Source organism: Tachysurus fulvidraco, chromosome 14 (assembly GCF_022655615.1).
Source record: "Tachysurus fulvidraco isolate hzauxx_2018 chromosome 14, HZAU_PFXX_2.0, whole genome shotgun sequence".
Lineage (NCBI taxonomy): Eukaryota > Metazoa > Chordata > Actinopteri > Siluriformes > Bagridae > Tachysurus > Tachysurus fulvidraco.
In genome coordinates, this window is record NC_062531.1 from 22,300,541 (window position 1) to 22,325,167 (window position 24,627).

A 24,627-nucleotide genomic window follows, 5' to 3' on the forward strand; every position below is an offset into this window, starting at 1 on the left:
AAAATGCACAAACATTTGGAAACGAACGGCACGTCAACCTCATGAGGACTTTTTGATTTGTGTGATTTTGATCGTGAAGACAGGACGTTCTTTGTTGCTGGAAATCACACCCACGATGTACCGAGCTCCAGAGGTGTGCGTTTACACTCATTTCTTCCAGACGGACAGTTTCATCCCAAGCGATGTACGAGTCAGACGTATTCAAATCTCTAAGCTGTTAATGGAGCGAAGTGCGTGAACAAGAGGGAATGAGAGAGAGAGAGAGAGAGAGAGAGAGAGAGAGAGAGAGAGAGAGAGAGAGAGAGAGAGAGAGAGAGAGAGAGAGAGAAATGGATAGAGAGGGCTGTGAGAAAAGGTGAAAGTGACAAGGAGAAAAGAAAGCGAGAGAAAGCAAGAGAACATAAAAGAGAAAAAAAACGAAAAGAAAATAAAGGGGAAAAGAGACAGATTAAAGAAAACGAGAGAAAAGTGGAGAAAAAAAGCATTAAAAGAAAAAAGGAGGGAAATGAGGAACAGAAAGAAAGAGAGAAACCAATTTACTTTACATTGTTATTTTAATTATTATTATTATCTACAAACTGACAACTTTCACAGTTTTTATCCTACATTAAACCATTCATAAAAGCTAATAAAGAAGTCTTTTTATTTTATTTTATTCTTATCATATTTTAGGTGCTGATTTAAATAAATGTCAATTTCTCACACATAATGGTAGGAATATATTTCGGAAGCGAATTAGGATAGCGTGCGTCAGACGAAACATCAGTCGTAAATGACATTTCTGAAATGGGTTTTCAAAATGATGTTCCCTGCGTAGCAACAAATGTAAAAATAAAAAATTCATTACAACTGGATAAATGGCTGCTTCGACTGAAGCTCTGTCCAAATATGGACTTTATTTTTAAGGTTTAAACTCATTATGTCTTCTAGTATATTTTGGAGCTTCCAGAAAGTGCTGGTTGTTTTAGTGGGGAAGCTTTGTGTCAATAAGTAATAAACAATGTGTTTTTTGTCTTTATACTAATTTTTTTGCTAGATAAACTAGACAACTGTATCCTAGCTGTAAGCAAGAAGAAACATCGACAGTAAAAAATAGTTTTCATGCATTCATATACTGTATAGGATTAAAACAACAGAAACAAACCTACAGTAATTTCACTAGATTTTCCGATAATAACCAAACCCATAATAACCGCTGTATCAAAGCCATGCAATGTTGTCTACTTCTGGACACAGGAAACAGTAAAAACTGACATCTGCAGAGAATCAGTGCTATTATGTGGAACACAGCACAAGTCTACGAGAAAAGAACCATTAAAGAAGCCGTAAAGTGTCAGTCATCGCTAAGCATCCTGTTTGTGTTGATATTAATGGTCTGGAGAACCTGTGGGAATTGGCTTTTCTGCAGAAACACTGGTGTTTAAGAAATGAGCAGTAAAATGAGACATTTTGATATACATCGTGGGCCAAGAGATTGTCAGATATACCTTCTTTCTCAATGGAGTTCTTTATGAAATGCAAGTCTTGCTGAAACTTTAAGTTTCACATTGAATTAATACATAATGATGTATTATTACAGCTAATAACCTTAGTTAACCTACTAATGCTAGCATGCAGGGGAAAACCTTATGTTATTTAGCTAGTTAGCAAGGTTTCTGTGCTTTGGTTAGTCAGAGTGGTTGTTTTTTTCTACTGTGTGGAGCTTGCTAAGCTACAGGGTAGTCGCTGTATGTTAGCACTTACTCTGTGAATAATCACCTTTCCTTGTCATTTTAAGGATAAAATCCTGTATCCTGAAATCCTCAGGATATCCTCTAGGCTTGTTAAATATCAAATAACAACTGTCATGTTGTCCCAGACTGCTCTGCATGGTAACAGTGTTATTTGTCCTAAGCAGAAAAACATATGTGTGGTCATGTGAGGAAACCATTAATCTGTTGTTTGGAGATGTAGTTGGTGATAAAACCTTGATTTTCTGTTTATCACTCACATCATATTCAAGCATTTAATTCAGTAAGAGTTAAATATTCCTTCTCAAATGGACACAGAGCATCCAGCACTAGCATCCAGCACAATGCACTAGCATCCAGCAGTCTACCTTGGAGCATAGCAAGCACATAGTAGCATGTTTAAGAATAACAGCCAAACTGACTAACCAAAACACATTAGGCTCATTAGCTAGCACACAGGAGGAACATTTAGGCTTAGATTCCCCCCTGCAAGTCCTTGTATACTAGTAACTTTTAGGGCCCAAACATCCAACAAATATATATGTGTGTGTGTGTGTGTATATATATATATGTATATATGTATATAGTGCCTGTCTCAGGTGTCATCGGGCATCGAGGCAGGATACACCCTGGACGGAGTGCCAACCCATCACAGGGCACACACACACACTCTCATTCACTCACACACTCACACACTATGGACAATTTTCCAGAGATGCCAATCAACCTACCATGCATGTCTTTGGACTGGGGAAGGAAACCGGAGTACCCGGAGGAAACCCCCGAGGCACGGGGAGAACATGCAAACTCCACACACACAAGGCAGAGGCTCGATTCAAACCCCCAACCCTGGAGGTGTGAGGCAAACGTGCTAACCACTAAGCCACCGTGCCCCCCGACCATAAATATATTTCCCCAAAATAAATGAATGTCTCTGTCATATGAAGATGTCTCTTCTTCAGAGAGCTAGTTTAATAAACAGTTAGTATACCTCAAAAAAAAAAAAAAAAAAAAAAGATGGCTGCTAGCTTATTAGTAAAAAACACTAAAAATAAAAGCATCACATTTACTTTGAATTCCTACTCAGGAACTTGGGATGATCTCATCAAATACGAGTTGCTCTATTTTCCTCCAGTGACGTCAAATCAACATGGCTGTTCAGAGATCCAACAAAGTAACCAAGCTAGCACGTTTAACCTTTACATAAGTCACACTGTGTAAACTGTAAGCATATGTTTTTAGATCAATTGACTGCTGTTTTGAGCTATCGCTAACAACAGTTATCTGGCAACCGTGATGCTAACATGAGACAGACATTAAGAAGTCCATGTGCATGAATGATCAAGACATTTTCTTTTAGCTAGCCTACACACCTAAGCCAAATAAATTCGGTTTGTAATTAGCTTTATCCGTGATGCTCCTGTGCTGCAGTAAAAATGTTATTCTGCCTTTTGACTTTTGCTGTTAACCATATTTTGAAACGCTATATTGTACAACATGAAGGCTTTTCCCAGGCCAGACATATCTGACCTGCAGTTCAATCTTCAGCCCTAATATGCTTATAACCGATTTCATGTGACTGTTACCAGAAAATAGCTCCACATATGAGCAATCTGTCTGGATTTGTTGCTGCAGTTTTTTTTCTTTTTCTTAGATAAATAAATACCTGAGAGAGTTTATGTACTGTCTGACTTGTCAAAGTGATGCTGGAGGTTTTCACCCAGGCCTCACTGGATAGCCTGTGCATGTTCACTTTTCTTTCAAAAAATGTTTAATATTCTAGCTTGTAGACATGACATAGCACAGTGAGAGACAGTCAGAGAGAGAGAGAGAGAGAGAGATGGATGGATGGATGAAGAGAAAAGGAAAAGCTATTTACTTTCCAGGCTGCTGTCAAGCTCACGCCTTCACCGTTAGCAAACCTGGCTCTATGAGCCGGCCTGTCAATCAAGCGTAGCGCACATATACACTCCGAACCTTCTTTTTTTCCTACACATGCTCAGTCTGGTCTCCAATCCCACTTGCCCTTCCATTGATTAGCATGTCAGCTCTTAGATATGATAATGTGTTTATGGTGTGGTGGTCACGGTATGGCAACACAGCGTACCTTTATAGAGCAGGACAGAGGCTTCGTTGACTGCCTGAAAGAAACCTGCTTGACGTGATGACGTGAGGCTCCTTTGGGTGGACAGAGCAAAGAGTGTGTGGGGGCAAATGCAACAGATGGCTAGAATGGTGAACTTGCCTTTCATTCAATAAAGTAAATATTGTGTGTAGTAGAAACGTGACCCCGGCCCTATACACATGCACACACATACACATACACACACAAACACACACACAAACACCATTCATACCATTCCCCACGCCTAATCACTTGTTTATTGTGTTTATTCCCCTTACTTATCAAGCATTTCACCAGCTCTCATGGCGATTACCATCTCTTTCTCACTAGGTCTTTTTTTTTTTCGTGGTAATTTGCCAGTAGCTAATTATTAATAGTGGCATTTACGGGACGCTTTTACGACAAACGCAAATTATAAATAGCTAGCACAGTTCAGTCCAGCTCAAGCATAGAGATCACAGGAGATAAAGCCAGGGCTGATGCCACCACAGAGAGACAGAGACAGACAGACTGGCTGGTCGATGGCGACGTGTGCTGTGGAATGGATACGCGTGACAGGCCCAAAGTATGAAAACAAGCTAGAGATTTATAAAGTTTAAAAATTGCCATTCACATTGTTAGTCAACATGTATGACTCTATATATATGTCCACTTTATTAGGAACACTGTCTGAATACTAGATCCTTCCTCCACATTCAAAACAGTTCCAAATCTTGTTCATACTGAGATGTTTTGCTGCTTAACACAATCTTTTGTCTCCATGGATTCTGTTCATCTCACGAGACTTCTCATCCCATCTGTCTTTAGCAGAAACCCCTGCTGCAGTTTTATCATATAAGTAATCAGATCTGTATCAGTTCCATGATGATTAATAAACTTTAGTTCATATTATAACCTGCTTTCTTACCCAGCTCAGAAAATCTTTTTTTAGAATTCATTTATCTACTGATGCATAAACAGGGGGTCACGGTGGCTTAGTGGTTAGCACGTTTGCCTCACACCTCCAGGGATGGGGGTTCGATTCCCGAATTCCGCCTTGTGTGTGTGGAGTTTGCATGTTCTCCCCGTGCCTCGGGGGTTTCCTCCGGGTACTCCGGTTTCCTCCCCCGGTCCAAAGACCTGCATGGTAGGTTGATTGGCATCACTGGAAAATTGTCCGTAGTGTGTGAGTGTGTGATTGAATGAGAGTGTGTGTGTGCCCTGTGATGGGTCTGCACTCCGTCCAGGGTGTATCCTGCCTCGATGCCCGATGACGCCTGAGATAGGCACAGGCTACCCGTGACGAGAAGTTTGGATAAGCGGTAGAAAATGATGCTTGGGAAATTAGGATTTTTTTTTCTTTTTTTTGAACCAATAATGCACGTCATAAAATAAACATCTAAGAATGACAAAATTCAATACTGCATTTCAAATGACATCCCATAATTGTGTCAAAGATGGTTCAAGAGAAGTCGTAGCAACCATTTGAATTAAGCATACGAATAAATATACACATAATATTTTATAGACCATCAGCATGTATAACATCATGTCAACAATTGAGTTGTTATGAAACTGTATGCATATTCGTCAATTAGGCTTTCATGTCATTTCTCCCAGAAGCCTGAGACACTTACACACAATCAGTGAAAACAAGGAAGCTCAACACGGTTGTAAAGCGTGGTTCCTTGAGTTGCTGATTCGATTAGCCTTTCTCTTATGCCGAACCTGGTGGTTCGTCGTCCTCTGATCAGCGAGGTCAAATCAACGAGGCATTTAGGTGTGCAGAATCATCTTCACCAGGTGATTTACAGTAGATTGTTTCATTTAGCTGTGTGTATAATACAGAGTCTGTTGTGTGTGAAAATCAACGGAAATCGTCATTTCTAATGTCATCTCATTTATAGCATTTTTTACAGACACCCTTAACCTGAGCAATAGCAGCTTGGTGGACTTTAGATTTTGCTTATAACCATCTGATTGAGTCTCACTCCAAAAATCCTACCACAATCAAAATCAGCCACTGAGATCACTTTTCCCCACTTATTATGGTTCGGTTGCATATGAACATTATCTGAGCTTCTTAACCTTTTATTCTTTGTTCTGCTGCCACATGATTGGCTGTTTGGATCGTACAGTAGCATGAAGGAGCAGGAGGACAGGTTTTCCTATTAAAATGACAGGTGAATGTATGCTCACCTTTTAGTATGTAGGATTTCCAATTATTACTAAAGACGATTACTAATCTGCTGGCAGACTGAAACTGTAGTTGTAAATACGAAGAGTTTTTGGTGGTGAATCATATTTAAACAAAAAAAATAAATAAGCATGTTACTAGGAAAGTCACGTCTCATTATCATCGGTCTTAATCCACAGAAATGTGAGCTATGGCTTTGTATTCACTGAAGCATTTCATACTGATATAAATACACCCACGGCTAAAAGCATACAGGTTCCTCTTTGTCGGATATTCCGTCCTGCTGAAGGCCAGAAGCAGGGTCGAGGCCGTGAGCTCTTATCTCCGCCTGCGTGTGAGGTGATTAGCTGCGTGTCCTCTGGAGTTACAACGCCAGCCATGTTTCAACTGTGATAATGGTCTGTCAAAGCCAGAGCCAATGGGCTTTCACACCCCACCAGGCTTGTCTTGATATACATGCGAGTGTGTATGTGTGTGTTTTTTGCACATACAGTGGTGCAGAATTATCCAGAAAAAAAAGAGGATATTACACATGGTTTCATTGAGATTTAGAGTGAAGTGATTGTTGTTTCAGCTCTAAACACAATTAAATAACAGCAAAAACACGCCTACTTTCATTTGTGCTTTTCCTGTGAATTCATCTTAAAAGTCTTACCTTAAGATCATGTCATCTTCTAAACAAGTCAGTTGCTTCTGAATTACGCTATTGTGCTAATCCTCTGTATGTCTTTTCGTTATGTTTCCTTTATCACTTGTCTGCAGACAGTAAATGAAGCTTTTTCAAACATTATGCACAAATACACAACATGTTTAAATTTCTTTATTTTATACACTTATTCTACTTTGCTGTACGACAGAAGCTGATATGATGCGAGGAGACTCGATGTGGAACTTGTGGAATTTTCAAGGATTCTTTTATTGTCACTATTCTGAGTACAGCTTTTAGCTTGGTGCTAAAAAAAACAACAGTTATTATGAATGATCAATACGTTTAATAATATACAGTATATAGGTTTAATTATATATATATCCAATCACCCAATCAGAAAATAGCACTATTGTATCTGGGTAAGATTTAATGCAACAACCAATGAATATTCATTAGAGAGGGTACTTTCGATTGGCGGTTTGAACAAAAATTCAACACGAAACAGCTTGTCTCTGGATGGGACATTGTCCTCAATCATGACCCTAAAAATGTCTGAGCTTGAGCCGAATTGTTTTAAATGGGAGCAACATTATAAATGATAAAGGAGTCCAAAAAGGCAACAAACACTTACAATAAACACCACCAGTCATAATCTCTCTCTCTCTCTCTCTCTCTCTCTCTCTCTCTCACACACACACACACACACACACACACACACACACACACACACACACACACACACACACACACACACACACACAAAACTTAATAAATGGAAATTGAACAAATACTTTGTATTTGGTTAAAATGTGGTCAGTGATTCTGGTGAAACACATTTATTTATTTAAGGGGGGGGTATTGGTTGGAGGGGCGGGGGACTGTGTTGGGGGGGTGTTAATATCACTCTTGCCTGTCTTCAAAACTTGAGAGCCCTGGTGTTCTCTGAGGCTTCTCTGGTACCTGATGAGTAACTGTGATGGAAGATAATAGATAGATTCTTTATTGTCATTGCATAGTGTACAATGAAATTAAGTGTCAGTCCTTATGTTGAATAAAATGGTAAAAAAAAAAAAAATTATAGTATAGACATAAATATAAAACAGTATAAGCTTTAACATAAGTGGTAACGATATAATATCCTGAGATCCTGAGATATCGTCACATACTGTATATTAACATATCGCACATGTGAACAGTGTATTATAATTGTAACTATGACAATAAAAGTTAAGTTAAAATAATATTAAGGTATTGCACATTCAATGACTTCCGTACAGATTTGTTGTTGGGAATAAATAAATACGAGGTAGGAGTCTATGTGTAGATGTGAGTGTGTGTAGTGCAAATAGTGGGTTTTTTTTTTTGTTTGTTTGTTTGTTTGTGTTTCCTGGAAGTGCGGCCACATTAAATGTAAATACAAAACTTATTAGAACTAAAATATATTTCATTAATTAACTGAATTTAATATAGCTAATTAATATAAGATGCTTGATCGGTGCTGCTTTATTTACAAACAGCCCAAACGTTTTTAACAAAAAAATGACATGTTCAGAGTTTTAAGCTTTTAATTTTGAACATGAAAACTATGGAAATGTGTAAAAGTTTGCATTTCATGCATTAGCTTATCTCACTAAACCGAGACTTCCCTTTTCACCTGTTTCCTAGAGATCTAAGTGGTTTCGGTTGTTCCGTAGTAGCTAAAATACTGTAAGCGTTTGTTAGCTAGTTTTCATTTGATTGTCCATGCTAGGGACTGTGGTTGAGCTGTACACATTCATGTCATGCTCTGATCTGATAAGTACATTCCATCCCTGTAGCTTTGGCTTGCTTTCGCACGCAACTTGCTGACACATACTATTGCCAATGTGGTGTAAAGTTATTGTGTAAACCTCTCTAATTCACTTCTAAGTAACTTCTATAACCTCTCTCTCTCTCTCTCTCTCTCTCTCTCTCTCTCTCTCTCTCTCTCTCTCTCTCTCTCTCTCTCTCTCTGTGGTGAAGCACAATGCTAGCTTTTTTATTTGGCTTTTTCCATTTCACACAGTCTCTGCTCAAAGCAACCAACCCGCAGAAAATTTTATCTGACTCTTGGATGATATGACATTTATGTAACATGGCACCTTAGCATGAACGTGTTATTCTTCTCACATCGATATACAGTATATTTCACTCATCCTGCTAATGACCCAAGAAGTGAATAAACATCTATGATGTGGAGAGAGTTATACTTTATTATTATTATTATTATTATTATTATTATTATTATTATTATTATTATTATTATTATTATTATTATTGCAATTATGCAAGACCCTTAACCTTCCCTGCTCCTGGGCTGCTGTATCATAGCTGCCCCTGTGCTCTGACCCTAACATCCTCCTTTGGAATATACTGTATGGAGATAAGAGTTCTGTTGTAATGTATATGTAGTGATAAAGGCTTGTATGCCCAAATTGCATTCATTAATGCTACAACAGAAAAGCGTTCATGTGATCATTGACAGATCACAAGTCACGAAGCCGATCCAAAGGAGCAGAATTGGCCATGATGTCTGGCTAGGAGGGATGCAAAAAGGTCCCCTCTGTCAATCAAGTGCAATATCCAATCATGTCTGGGATCTGTGAGCTCATGTATGCAGAGGAAGGCAAATAGCTCATACCACTTTTCAGCTACTCTCTCTGGCTGGTAGCTGATGTTTGATAAGCTTCAGGAAGCTAGTGGGTGAAGATTTCCATAAGCATATATTTATATGTCTTCAGTGCTTTATAACAGTCAATGTGTTTTCTGTGACCCCTTTATCGGTAGCGTATGTCATACATTAATTTTCTACCGCTTATCCGAACTACCTCGGGTCACGGGGAGCCTGCGTCTATCTCAGGCGTCTTTGGGCATCAAGGCAGGATACACCCTGGACAGAGTGCCAACCATCGCAGAGCACACACACACTCATTCACTCAAGCAATCTCACATGCATGTCTTTGGACCGGGGGAGGAAACTGGAGTACCCGGAGGAAACCCCCGAGGCACTGGGAGAACATGCAAACTCCACACACACAAGGCGGAGGCAGGAATCGAACCCTGACCCTGGAGGTGTGAGGCAAACGTGCTAACCACTAAGCCACCGTAAAATATAATTGCAAGAATCTAGTGAGATTGGTGTGGTATAAAGTGTGTTGAGCTTGTTGCTTGATACCTTGTAACTTTTGCTTGAATAGATTTTGAGCAGAAATATACTATATGTATGTTTTTTGAGTTATATGTATGTTATTAGTCAGTATCCATGATAGTGGACTGATCTAATTTATATCTAATCTAATATTTGTAGCCCTGTAAACCACATGTCTGCCAATGTGAGCTTAGTGATGCTGGAATGGATGTTGGTGCCATGTTGTCTGTCTTGACAATCAGCTATGGAAAAAATCAAATTCTGCAGGTTTGAGGGTCATGCTGATGCCAGCTTTACCTGAAATAATAATAGGCTACCAGAGTACTGATAACAGTAAGGGGAAAATGAAGCAGGAAATTTGACTGGTTATGTAAGGAACGGTGAAAGATTTTTTTACCAGATAAACAATTTGACGAGGATGTAAATTGTAAGGAAATAAAACCAAAGTCAGTCTGCAAATTTCAAGTTGAACCCATGATTGGTGGCACTCCTTAGACAGGCTTGCTGGGTTACTCTGTTTAAAAACACAGGAATCCAGCTTGGCAAGTAAGTGCCATGATAACCATCTGCAAAAGAAAAAGACAGCTTATGCGAGAGAGACAAAAAGTATCATACTGTGGGCATGTCTTTATGTCGGATGAGGGCGGGGAACGGGGACACGCTCCCTGAAGTGGTGAGGCAGGATAGAAAGAGAGAAGTTCGAGGGGAGGGTAGAATCCGATAGCATCTCATCTATCCACTTGTTTTGGAACACTGACTGTGTTTTAAATAGTAGATGCCGGCCGGCGAGCAAGGACCTGTTCTATTACTCGGGTATTTAAAATAGAACACTCAGGTTGCTTTGTCTGCTCGGTTCGCCGTTCCACCTCTTTTGAATGTCCTCATTTTCCTACACATGATAAACAAGAGTTAATAAGGACGTAATCAAACACATGTACGTATACATCCATCCTGAGGTAGGCATGGCGGATGTGGCGGTAAATATGCTGTAACACAATATCTGAAGGTACTGTACGAATTAGAAGTAGATTTTTTTTCACATAAACATTACAGCACAGCAAAATTATTTCTTCACATTTCCCAGCTTTGGAAGTTAACATTAGAGCATAAGGTTACCCATGATACAGCACCCCTGTAGCAGAGAAAGTTAAGGAGCAATGCTTAGCGGCCCAACATTTTGGGGCTTGAACCCTGATCTTCTAATCTATCAACCAGAGGTTTAACCACATGAGCCAGCAATGTAAGAGAAGGATGGTTGTTAAAGAAAATCTGGTTTGATAGATATGTTCGATATTTATTATTTAAATAAATGATTATGAAGTCGTAGTTGTGCATATGTTATACCAAAGCACTGTAGATTAACATTAAGGTGATTGTTCTAAAAATTTCTATAGTAAAAACTTACATAGAGACTTGTATAGCAGATAATCATATATATAGCAGACATCAAAATCCTGAGACATCTAAAATCCTGAGACATCTAAAGATCTACCAGCTCCAGTTGGACTCTATGATACCAAGAGGAGATCTGAACTCCATGTGACCAATTCAACACTTGTTTGACTGTATATTTGTAATCTCACCCCCAGTTCCATGCATATGAGGATGGGTTTCCCTTTGAGTCTGGTTCCTCTCAAGGTTGCTTCCTTTACTAATTTAAGGGAGTTTTTCCTTGCCACTGCTGCCTGAGTCACCTCAGACTTGCTCATTGGGGACAAATAAATAAATACATACATACATACACACTGTAAACTATATATATATCTTAATTTTTTACTATATTAATTATTTTTTCTCCTTATGTTTAACTTCTATTCTATGATTATGTTCTGTAAAGCTGCTTTGAGACGAAGCCCATTGTAAAAAGCGCTATACAAATAAACTTGAATTGAATTGAATTGAATGCTCCACATTAGGGGAAAAAAGACAGACTTGTATTTTGAATGACTTTTTATTTTTATAACGGTTCTGATGTGCTAACGTGTTTATTGTCATTTGTTCATTAATTCATTCATTCATTTTCTACCACTTATCCGAACTTCTCGGGTCTCGGGGAGTCTGTGCCTATCTCAGGCGTCATCGGGCATCAAGGCAGGATACACCCTGGACGGAGCGCCAACCCATCACAGGGCACCCACACTCTCATTCACTCACACACTACGGACAATTTTCCAGAGATGCCAATCAAACTACCATGCATGTCTTTTACCGTGGGAGGAAACCGGAGTACCCAGAGGAAACCCCCCGAGGCACGGGGAGAACATGCAAACTCCACACACACAAGGCGGCGGTGGGAATCGAACCCCAACCCTGGAGGTGTGAGGCGAACGTGCTAACCACTAAGCCACCGTGCCGTGTCATTTATATTTTTTATTATTTCATTGTTTTTCTTATAACATTGTGCCCCCCAACACGAGCGTGTTTTTACTCGCTTACAAACTGAAATGGTGGACGGCTGTATGTTAGCCAACGTGGGGGAATAACAAAAAATACAATACAGAAAAATACAGAAATACAAAACAACGAGTAGAAAACTGCAAGAACTGAAATAAAATAACTATTCTTTACAACTCTGTTAAACAGAAAGGCATTTTACAAAGACAACATGTCAAACCGTGAGTGGGGGATGGCGGATTGGGGGGGTGGGCAGAGTGGGGGATGGGCGGAGTGGAGCATGGGCGAAGTGGAGGATGGGCTGAGTTGGAGATAGGCTGAGTTGGGTATGGGCTGAGTCAAGTCAAGTCACTTTTATTGTTTATTTACTTTTATTGTATTTAGTGGAAGATGGGCTGCGTGGGGGATGGGCCGAGTGGGGGATGGGCCGAGTGGGGGATGGGCTGCGTGGGGGATGGGCCGAGTGGGGGATGGGCTAAAACAGAAAACAACCACAATCCTGTCAGCCAAGAACAGGAACCTTAGGCTGCAGTCAGCAGATGGATATCAGAAAAAAAGTGTTTCATTTGTTTGATGGTGTTTCAGGTGGATGATGAGTCTATTATCCTGCATTCAATATTAAACCATTCAACAAAAAAGCAAAACCTTTTGACCAGTGTCTTGATCAACTACACACCACTTATTATACCACTATTTTTATATGACAATCACGTACAGTATGACGCATAAGCCATTTAAATCTTTATATCTTGATTACTTTTAGTCCCAGACTTCTAAATGTGGACCTCCAATCAAAGAGGCAGCTACGATTAGTACGGCCGGTGCTGGTAATGAGCAGACCTGACCCGGTAATCGACCTGTTATTTAAAAGCAAACAAGTCTACAATGCTGCATGTGGTTGCATGTTCTTGCAACTGAAACAGAACAAATGTGAATCATGCTTTTTATTTTCTGTCTGTCTTGTTTCATTGGACCATCATGATTTTGGTGCCAGCATGCCTGTGCAATATAAGAAGAAAAAAAAAGAGGACAAGAGAGGAGGAAGATACGCGTATTCAGATTTTAAAAAAAAAATGCATCAAACCTTTGCAGTCCATGAAAAAAAACATAGTCGTTTAGTAAGTTTCTTCTTAGAAGCTCACATTTTTAATTACATGATTATATTCCAGTAAACATTTTATGTTAAACTTCCAAAAATAAATCTTTATTATAATATCACAAAGCTGATAAACACGATCACATGAAACATTTTAATGAACATTTAAATCCAAAGTGGCATTAAATTATTTATACCGCAGTCCCGTCAGCTTACAGTTTCAAGTTGCCAGTAATTGTTAACTTCCTGCCACGTTCGCAGCTAATCAGTGTCACAGATTCCTGTGTTCCCTTTATCACCACTTTTCATCCTTTTTCCTTAATTCTTGTTTTAAAGCCATGCATAATTAGGATCATTAAAGTCCATCTTTCTCACTTCCGCTAACCACGTCTGATAGCATCCATGAAGCGGTGACGCATTCGGACGAAGGATTGCTCACAAATGACAGCCGCTTGAGTGTTCATTAAAGAGCAGGACACCTTCAGCCGATGGCTTCCAATGAGATTAAGTGTTAGCGAGACGTTTATCGCTGGAGATAATCGCACGCTTTAGCAGAGGTTGATTGTTTTATGCTAATCAACTCGGGTGTTTTCTCTGACGATGTACGTCGCTAAAGTTGACCTCGCATTACTGGGAAACCCATCAGTGGCGGGTGCACGGTAAATGAGTGAGGTGCACTGGGAACACAGCTAAAGTTTCACACTAATGAGCACTCAGGGCAATATGATATATGCTCGCTGTTTTGACACGGCTCATCAAGTTCAAATTTTGCAAAAGACAAAAAACTAGATATGGGACATTAAAAAGAAAGCAGAATAACACTCATTTTAAATTGAAGAAGGTATTTTGTTAATGTTTACAAAGTGTATTGTAAAAAAAGGCAGTAGTTGATCGGAAGGTCTGGGTTGGAGCCCTAGAACTACCAATCTGCCATTTCTAGGCCATTGATCAAAACCTACACACTAACCCCAGTCTCAGACCTCATACCCACAAGCTGTTAGATGGACATCTGATGCATAAGGAAAACAAAATTGGAAATATTTCCGAAGTTTTGAAGTGGTCATCTGATTGGTTGGATTCTACAGAATCACGTAATTTTAACAGTCCTTCTGGAAACAAAGCCGTTGAGTTCATTCATTCATTCATTCATTCATTCATTTTCTACCGCTTATCCGAACTACTCGGGTCACGGGGAGCTTGTGCCTATCTCAGGCGTCATCGGGCATCGAGGCAGGATACACCCTGGATGGAGTGCCAACCCATCGCAGGGCACACACACACTCTCATTCACACACTCACACACTACGGACAATTTTCCAGAGATGCCAATCAACCTACCATGCATGTCTTTGGACCAGGGGAGAAAACCGGAGTACCCGAAGGAAACCCCCGAGGCACGGGGAGAACATGCAAACTCCACACACACAAGGCGGAGGTGGGAATCGAACCCCCAACCCTGGAGGTGTGAGGCGAACGTGCTTCTCTACTTTATTTCTAAAAAGTGATTCTCTACTTTATTTCTAAAAAGGAAGCCATCTTATTTATAGCTGTGACATTTAATGTGAAGTTCTTGGTTTAGACTCATTAATTGGCATACATTTCTTAAATGAGCGATCTGTGGCTGTGTTTTTGTAGAAACTTTATATTTCCATGCCCCTTAACATGATGCTGAACAAAACTCCTCGTGATTGGTCACTTTACATGTCACTCAGTCCTCCTCTTGAGCAGTACTTGGCCAAAAGAAGCTGCTGTGGAGTCATTCTGAAGGTCTGAATACTGTATGTGAGACTGCTGCATCATGGCCGACCCTGAACTCTGACCCCAGCCTACTCAAAAGCTGGGATAATCAAAGGAAATTATTTCACTGTGTAAAGTCACACTAATATAAAGTCACAAACAAACACAATCTTCATACTTCAGACTAACGCCAAACTTTGAACAGATCCTAAGCAAATCCACAATCTAATTACTAGATTTTCATCACGTTCCCCCTTCCCAGGGTTTCGCTAATCCGATAGGAAAACCCCGATTACAGGCTCAGCTTATCCCGGAACATGTTTCATCTAAATCCACTTGCATAATGAGGCAAAATCGTAGGCTGGCATTGAATACACAGAAGAGAGCCAAGAGGAATTTTGATGATTTGAGATTATTACACCAATTGCTCTTGCCCTTTTTGTTCTTCTAGCCATTTTGGTTTATTTTTTTGTGCATAGTAAAGATATTGTCTGGCATCCAGTACCCTTGTTAAAACTGGCCTTTTGAGTTTTCTCATAGCACTTTGCGTTTTATAGCGTGTTCCCTCAGTGATTTGTGTTTACATTGCTGGTCATTTCCCATTCCTGTTATGTGTCTCATGCTGTAATTGACTCGAGCGTAAGTGTTATTCTAAGCCGTGTGAGTCGCATGTCTCTTGAGAACCTGTTTTGACTTGTCTGCTATGTTTGTAGATAAAAAAAAATAAATAAAAAAAACAGGCAAAGTGGCCAGTATGTGTTCATAGTTGGAAGCACTGACTGACTCTGAAAACAGAAGAAGAATTGATTGGATTGTTAGATTAGAGCATTTCCAATAACGCTCTTTGCCTCCGGAAAATCTTTTAAGGTACCAAGAATGGATTTTTGCCATCACTTTCCTTGATTTCTTGATGAAGTTTTTCTCCCTCTGATTTCAATTTTCTTGAATTCTTCATGTTTCATGTTTGTTTGTTTTGTGTATGTTCTGAGTTTTTGTTTTAATATTGTATGTTAATTGTTCGTTTCCATGTTCCACTTATGTTTCAGTCTTCCAACTTAGTTTGTGTTCCAGTTGCATTGTTTTTATTCCATGTTCCACTTTTGTTTCCATGTTTCATACTAATTCCGTGCACCAGTTTCATTTCGGTGATTCATACTTGTTTCCACCTTCCATGTTTTTTCTTATATTAATTTCATTGTTGCATGTTTGTTTTTGTTTGTTTTATTGGGTTTTTTTCTTTATTTCCATGTTCCATGTTCATTTCTGTTTACCATGTTCATTTCCTTGTTTGTTTCCATACTCCATGTTTGTTTGTCTATTCCATGTGCGTTTCCATACTCCATGTTTGTTTCCATACTCCATGTTTGTTTCCATACTCCATGTTTGTTTCCATATTCCATGTTTGTTTCCATATTCCATGTTTATTTCCACACTCCATGTTTGTTTTTCTATTCCATGTTTGTTTCCATACTCCACGTTTGTTTCCACACTCCATGTTTGTTTCCATATTCCATGTTTATTTCCACACTCCATGTTTGTTTTTCTATTCCATGTTTGTTTCCATATTCCATGTTTGTTTCCATGCTCCATGTTTGTTTCCATACTCCATGTTTGTTTCCACACTCCATGTTTGTTTTCCTATTCCATGTTTGTTTCCATACTCCATGTTTGTTTTCCTATTCTATGTTTGTTTCCATACTCCACGTTTGTTTCCACACTCCATGTTTGTTTCCATACTCCATGTTTGTTTCCACACTCCATGTTTGTTTCCACACTCCATGTTTGTTTTCCTATTCCATGTTTGTTTCCATACTCCACGTTTGTTTCCACACTCCATGTTTGTTTCCACACTCCATGTTTGTTTCCACACTACATGTTTGTTTTCCTATTCCATGTTTGTTTCCATACTCCATGTTTGTTTCCACACTCCATGTTTGTTTCCACACTCCATGTTTGTTTTCCTATTCCATGTTTGTTTCCATACTCCACGTTTGTTTCCATGCTCCGTGTTTGTTTCCACACTCCATGTTTGTTTCCACACTCCATGTTTGTTTTCCTATTCCATGTTTGTTTCCATACTCCATGTTTGTTTCCATACTCCACGTTTGTTTCCACACTCCATGTTTGTTTCCATGCTCCATGTTTGTTTCCATACTCCATGTTTGTTTCCACACTCCATGTTTGTTTTTCTTTTCCATGTTTGTTTCCACACTCCATGTTTGTTTTCCTATTCCATGTTTGTTTCCATACTCCACGTTTGTTTCCATGCTCCATGTTTGTTTCCACACTCCATGTTTGTTTCCATACTCCATGTTTGTTTCCATATTCCATGTTTGTTTCCATGCTCCATGTTTGTTTCCTTATTCTGTGTTTGTTTCCATATTCCCTGTTAATTTCCAAGTTCCATGTTAGTTTAATTAATCATTTCCGTGTTCCATGCTTATTTCTGTGTGCCGTGTTTGTTTCCTTGATCCACGTTTGTTTGTTTTTGTCATTTTCATATTTTGTGTTTGTTTCCCTGTTTTATCTTAATTGCTCATTCCCAGGTACTATGTTCATTTCTGTCTCCCCATATTAACTTATATCTTTTAAGTTCTATGTGGATTATCAGTGAATAATTTGTCAAATAATTGTTTTCACATTCCATGTTTTTCTTATGTTTATTTCTGTATTAATTTTTTTTTCCATGTTCCTTGATTGTTTTGTGTATGTTTATTTTCATACTCCAAATTTTACTTCCAATGATTTATGTGCGTTTCTATGTTCTGTATCTGTTTCATTTGTTTCCATGATTCGTGTTCCTTTTACATTTTTTCTTTCCCGTGTTCGCTCTAAGATTTTTAGCATGATGGTGAAGCATCGAAAACCAAGCTGCATGCAGGTGGATGAACACATTTCCAGACACATGCTCGAACATTTGTGGGGCCTGAGGGGAAAAAATGCAACCCACCAAACCAGCAAGCCACCAGATGACATTCCACTTATACACACATTACTACTCCTAACCCCAATGTTTCCACACCACTGTTCATAATTACACACTCCGTCCACAGCATGGGAACTGTTTAACGTTTACTAAAGCGTACAGTTTAACATGTTTTTTAAATAATATGGTCAGTTAAGCCAATTTGCTTTGTAGCTTGAGTACTTAGGTACTTAGTATTTAGGTCCAGAATTCTTCAGTGGCAAGGGATTCTTTAAGAAACCAGTCTTTTTAACCCTTTACTGGCAGAATGGAAATCAACTTATGGGACATTTTCAATCAGTGTAGAGAAATTAATTATTTTGTTCTCTGCAAGTCTGATATAAAATGAGTCAGGACTCTGTTCGCTTCCAGTCTGAGCCATCTGTTGGATAAACTTACACAGAATTTTAGTTTGATAATCAATTTTTACTGCTTATGAAGGAGCACTTGGGGCATCCCAGAGAGCAGCAATGTTTTTTATAATAGCAATTACTTTACATTTGTGTGGAAAAATAAATGTACCTTTTTTGTTTTTTTCTACGAATATATTGCCCCTAGTAGGCTAAAGAAAAACAGCCTAGAAATCAGTAGAAATCCTTCTTCTGAGTGTCTATTTTCATATGAGCCATTAATCACCACTGTGGAGTGTATAATGACAAAAAACTTCAATGGTGAACATGGACGCAAAAAAAACATTGTTATTTTATTTGTGGTTTTAAAGAAATGTACAGAAATTCCTGCCTTACAAATATAGCTAACTGTACTGGGTTTCAAAAGAATTCAAAATTGGCACCTGAGACCTCGAAAAGTAAAACGAGACACTAATCTCTAGATGAGATGAGGGATGTGTACAGTAAGGTGTTAGGGGTGAGTTAGCTAAGGCAAAGAGTGAATAAATAGACATGTTTTATCACAGTTTTAAGCGACAGCCTTATCTGATAAAGCCTTGTTTTTACCACCTCTGATGTGTTGTTTGATATTCCACAAGTAGAAACTGGTTGCTGTGGAGAACTTGGCAGAAACCTGTTTTGCATAGGTGATGAAAACCTTGGAGGATGCAGCTGCTTTCAAACCACCTTGACTTGACTTGAACCAAAATATCACCAGCCAAACCCATATTCAGGACCTCTGTTTTGTGCCGAAGTGGTCTCTAGGTTTTCCTGTGTGTTCGGTTCTCGCTGAGGAAATCTGTCATTAGCCGGTGTAGATGTGAAGATCTTAAAATCCCTGAAGTGCAAATAGGAACTGTGAAGATCCAAATCTCAATCAGCACCTCCACATAAAAAAAGAAAAAAAAAAATCTGATGAAAACCAAGTGACAAGTCTAATGACCTCCAACTGGCTTCGCCACATTTGTGTTTGGCATTCATTGAATTTTTCTAGCTTTAAAAAGCCAGAGTTTACGGTTAGGTTGCGGTTTCATGCACTGCTTTATAACTAACTAATTAACCTCTAATTCATTCCTCATCAAACAAAATCCAAGTCAAACACATAATATGTATAATATATGTGTATATAGTGTAGATAGTATGTATAATAATCGCCTCTCTATTCTTTAACAGATTAATAATAATAATAATAATAATAACAATAATAATAATAATAATAATAATAATAATAATAATAATAATAATAATAATAATAATAATAATAAAAGCCTCTCATTTATTTTAGAAGTAAAAAATCTTGCTTTGATTAAATGAACTCAATCGTAAAAAGCACAATTTTTAATAACATATATTATTACCATTCCTTTAATGATTTTTTTTTTTGCACTGAACTGAAGAACGTTCTGTTTAGGTTTCTTGCGATGAAGAATGTTTTAGAAGGTTTTATTGAGCCAGCAGGATTATTCCTCAAAAACTCTGATTAATTAGGACCCCAGCCAATGGCAACACAAGTCCCAGACCGAATTCTCCCATATTCCATGCTCTATTTAAGCATACACATGCATTTCTTCTCCAATTACCGCTACCTGTTTAACATTCATCTGGCGAGCGTGAGGAAGTCTTTATAAAAAAGAAAAAACTTCGAAAGCCATTTTAGCTTTTGTACAATGGCATTTGGAAGCATATTTTCCTGTCCTGATTCACTTGATTAGTGTTCTACTGGGCGCCTGTGCTTGAGTGCTTTCTGATGATTAGTCGGGCAATGCTCAGAAATAGTCGGGGCTCGTAATTTTTCTCAAAGAGGAAATATACTTCCTATTCCGTAAACAGAACAGAGAAGCTCATATGCACAAAAATATACATGGTACCTGATTTGGTTAAACAAACTCACGCAAAGACCAACAATAGCTCTGGGCTCTGATCTTCTACTTCCATAAGGCACACATAAATGTAGGCACAAGTTGGAGATTTAGGATGTGTATTTGATTCAGAAATCTTTAAGATTTGTTATCACAAGGCCATAATTGAAGTTGAACCTGACGTTCACTTTTAAGGGAGGAGGTGTTGCGCCGTAGTATGCTTTTGAGTGTTGCTTATTATTTTTGGCCACCTGAAACAAAATTAAATATATCCAAGAAGTGAAACTTTCGTGCGACGTTTTCTTTTTTTTTCCTTTTCTCTTTTCATGCTGATTTTTATTTTTACCTGTATGTTACGGTCTGACCTAGACCGGGTCGTAACAAAGTGGATGTACGGTAGATGAATGGACATGAACTATCTCTCTACAGCTATGTCGCTAGCTTCTTCCTTCTTCCACCTTGGACAACTTGTTCCGCAATTTGAACAAAACAAATGTGTTCAGATTTTAAATTAGAAGTAGCTTTGGACATTTAAAAACTACCATTCTTGCTCGTTCATTCCATACACTCTCTCTCTCTCTCTCTCTCTCTCTCTCTCTCTCTCTCTCTCTCTCTCTCTCTCTCTCTCTCTCTCTCCATGTACTATACACTTTTCATATAGATCTTTAATCTATACACATTCCTCAGAACCTGTAAGAACGTGTCCACCTTCTGCCATACTTTTCCCCACACAAAATCTCCCGTCCGCTCAGGAACTTACAGTCTTCTGCTCTTCACTCTCACCCTCAACCCATTACAGATTCGTTACATACTACTGTAATACTGTAAACTACTGTATTTGATTGAATAATGTTGATCTGCGTTCATGTGTTCCCCTATTCCTCTGTCCCTTTCACACAATCATTAATCATGGACAGTTAGCTGAATACTTTGCACCATCTTGACCAGGCCTGTCTGGTGGCTTGGAAATGTTTTACATTGTTTTGTCACAGGTTGATGATTGATGGAGATTAGGAGTGTCACATACACAGCATACCCCCAACCCATCCCACTCGACAGGTCAAACAGAGCCACAATTTATTCTTTTTTGACAAAATATTGTGTGTTATACTAGGCTTCAAGAGGTGCACATTTTTTAAACGTTTGAGGCCGAGTGAGCTGTAATGCTAAAATGATGTTTTTTAAAAATGTATTAATACACAGGAAGTCTAAAATAAAAATGGCAGACTGTATTATTTTTTGTCAGCCTGCACTTAAATACTCCAGAAAGTCTACATAGACTTCCTGCATCCCTCTTTTCATGAAGCTCTTTTTCTTCTTAGCTGAGGAATGTTTCATTTGGTACAGAAAATGCAAGATAATCTTCATTTCCTTACATGAAAAACCTTTTGATAAAATAAATAAATAAACAAATTTGAGGCCAAAGTTGTACTATTCTTAATATCAGCTGGTGAGGAGGAGTGAAGAGGCTTGTGCAGTGCTTTAGGAGATCGTGCGTTGACATGCTTCTTAAACACTCTTTAAGAAAGCTCTGCTTTCATTCGTTTTAATGTTGTTTTGTTCTTTCCACAGCGTTTCTCGTCTGGTTCTCATTTAGATTCTCCTTCGATTCTCTCCCAGACTCTCACCAAATCCCAGATAGACCTGCTTTTGTGAATTTAACCTTTCGCCACTTCTGTAGTGAGATTATTGCGGTCTAATACTGATGCTTAGGCTGGATGTCCGAGAACGAGACGCTTCGTACCACAGCACAATGGCCTAATATCTTCAGTCTCAGAATTCCACAAATCTTGTACGTAGACAGTGAGTAAAGTAGTATCTGTTGGTATAACATGGCAGGAGTGAAAAGAAAAGTAATAAAGGAATGCAACACAGTCAGAGTGTGAGGTTATGAAAATAATCAACAACAGGGTGATGAAATGTTACCAGATATCCAACAGTCACAGTTACAGTCACAATCTGGAGGCGATGGCGGATATTAAGTAGAAACTAACAACCAAAACTCTCTAAAAACCATAAAACAAGCAAAAGCAAAGCATGTGAGTGAACGAACAAACACATACACACAAAAAGTTAAAGAATGATCAGTGATGTGGGACATGGTCATGTGACTTCCTGATGATTTATGTACTTGGACCCCAGTTTTTCAATTCAATTTGATTATTTGTTTAGCGCTTTTAACAATGGACATTGTCGCAAAGCAGCTTTACTGAAAGTAAGAAATATAGTACAAAAAAGTTCAAGATTAATATTAGAGAAAGGTTCAAAATTAATATTAATAAGGAAAATCTCCCTTAGATGGAAGAGGAAGAAACCTTGAGAGGAACCAGGCTCAAAAGGGAACCTCATCCTCATTTAAGTGACACTGGAGAGTGTGATTATGAATTGTTATAAACACCAGAGAATGTTATTATGAATAATGTTTTTTTCTACAGCCATATACAGTACAGTCAGTTGGAGTTACATAACCAGGGGCTCCTGAGCAACTCATAAACTAGCTCAACATCTGAGTTCATTATAGATTCAACACCAACTCCTCCATGTCGAAGCCTTCAAATACTTAATGATAGAGATTCAGTGTATGTAGAAATGTTGTAGAATTTTGTGTATTAATGAAGAGGTTGTTGTCCTCAAAGTCCACACAGTGTTGGCATCTCAACATCTGATTATCTCAAGGTGCCTCAGGATCCTCGCAGGATTGACCCTCATCTCACTGAAGTTAAGAAATCTTCATGAAGTGAACACAACTTTAGCTGGCACAATCTCTATATGCCCCAAGATAGCGGCTGTTCATACAGTAATATTAGCAAGCAATGGATGATAATGTGCATTTGATCAGATTTACTGGCGCACAATGTCATGGTTAAATTCAGCATAACCATGCTTTTACACCATTCTTTTGAAATCACAGCATGTCCTGGGAGTCTTATACATCTTATACCACCACCACAAACACCATCGATTTCTTAATGGTTCTTTTTTAGCTTAAAATGTCATACTTTACAAAAAAAAAAAGTTGTATAAGGTGAATGTCATTGAGTCTCCAGTTTGAGAATTAAATGGCTCTGACATACATAAGAAGAAATCTATGATACTTATTAGTAGCTATTCGTACTTGTAATATATATATATATATATATATATATTTTTTTTTTCCTTAAGCTTGGAGGTGCCAGTATTTTGTACACAGTTTTAAAGCTTTTTCACCCACAATGACTAAATATAAGTAAAATAATACTTACATTTTCGAACAAAAAAAACAAAACGTATTTTTTTCTGTTCTCTACAGACAGTTGATCAAAGTGAAACCTCACACTTCTGTCTAACCCCTTTATCTGATCTGAAATGTGCTCCTTTATCTTCATCACTGTCCCTGAGAAATTTCCAAAGCTGATGTTTTTCTCTAACAAACATCCGTAAGAACATTCGAAACCACAACAGTGAGATTTTTTTTTTACTTTAGTGCCATGATTTAATCAGCTATAAAACTATTTAGCAGACTCAGATATATATATAGATTGTCTTTAGAATATTATGAGCTGGAAAACGTGCATTTTTAGTGCTGTACAATACTGCGTACATTTAATAGATAATTGAAAGAAAGAAAGAAAGAAAGAAAGAAAGAAAGAAAGAAAGAAAGAAAGAAAGACAATTTCTTTTACAGCCTGCTCATTTATTTATTTATTTATTTATTTATTTATTTATTTATTTATTTATTTTAATTTTTGTTTTGATATGAGCCTGCAATTTTTTTCTATATTGTTTAATTCTGTTGTTTTATCATTGTTTAACACATATAGCTTAAAGAAGCTGTTATTAACCTGAACTACCTGCAGAAATACTGCATAGGGCCTTTATAGGGCCTTTATAGGACTTTATAGGACTGGTAATCCTATGAAATAAAGAATTTGATTGCCAGACCAGTTAATAGTCCAATTCCAACATGAGCAAGATATATTTCAGCTGCTTTTGGAATTATTCATCTTACCTGCAGTCCATCTTCGAGTCAGTGTGCAGTTAAATGATCCCTAGATCATTACATTCTCTAACATTTCCCATTTCTGCTCCATTTCATATTCAATTTAATCTGTGGCATATGCTACAAGCTGAGTAGGCTAGGCCTTCAGGAAAGCAAACCCAGGTACTAGCCCAGATGCCTGTTTCCCAGATGACCAGGTCTGCATGCTGCTGTGTATGCAGGTGTTCAATGTTTTCATCGTTTGCTGGATCTGCATAAAAAAAAGATAAAACGATATGCCTTTCCTGCTCAGAAGACCGGAATCGGCCAGAGTTTCTGGTCATCTCGAGAAGTCATGTTTATGGGTTTAGTTGCAAAATAGT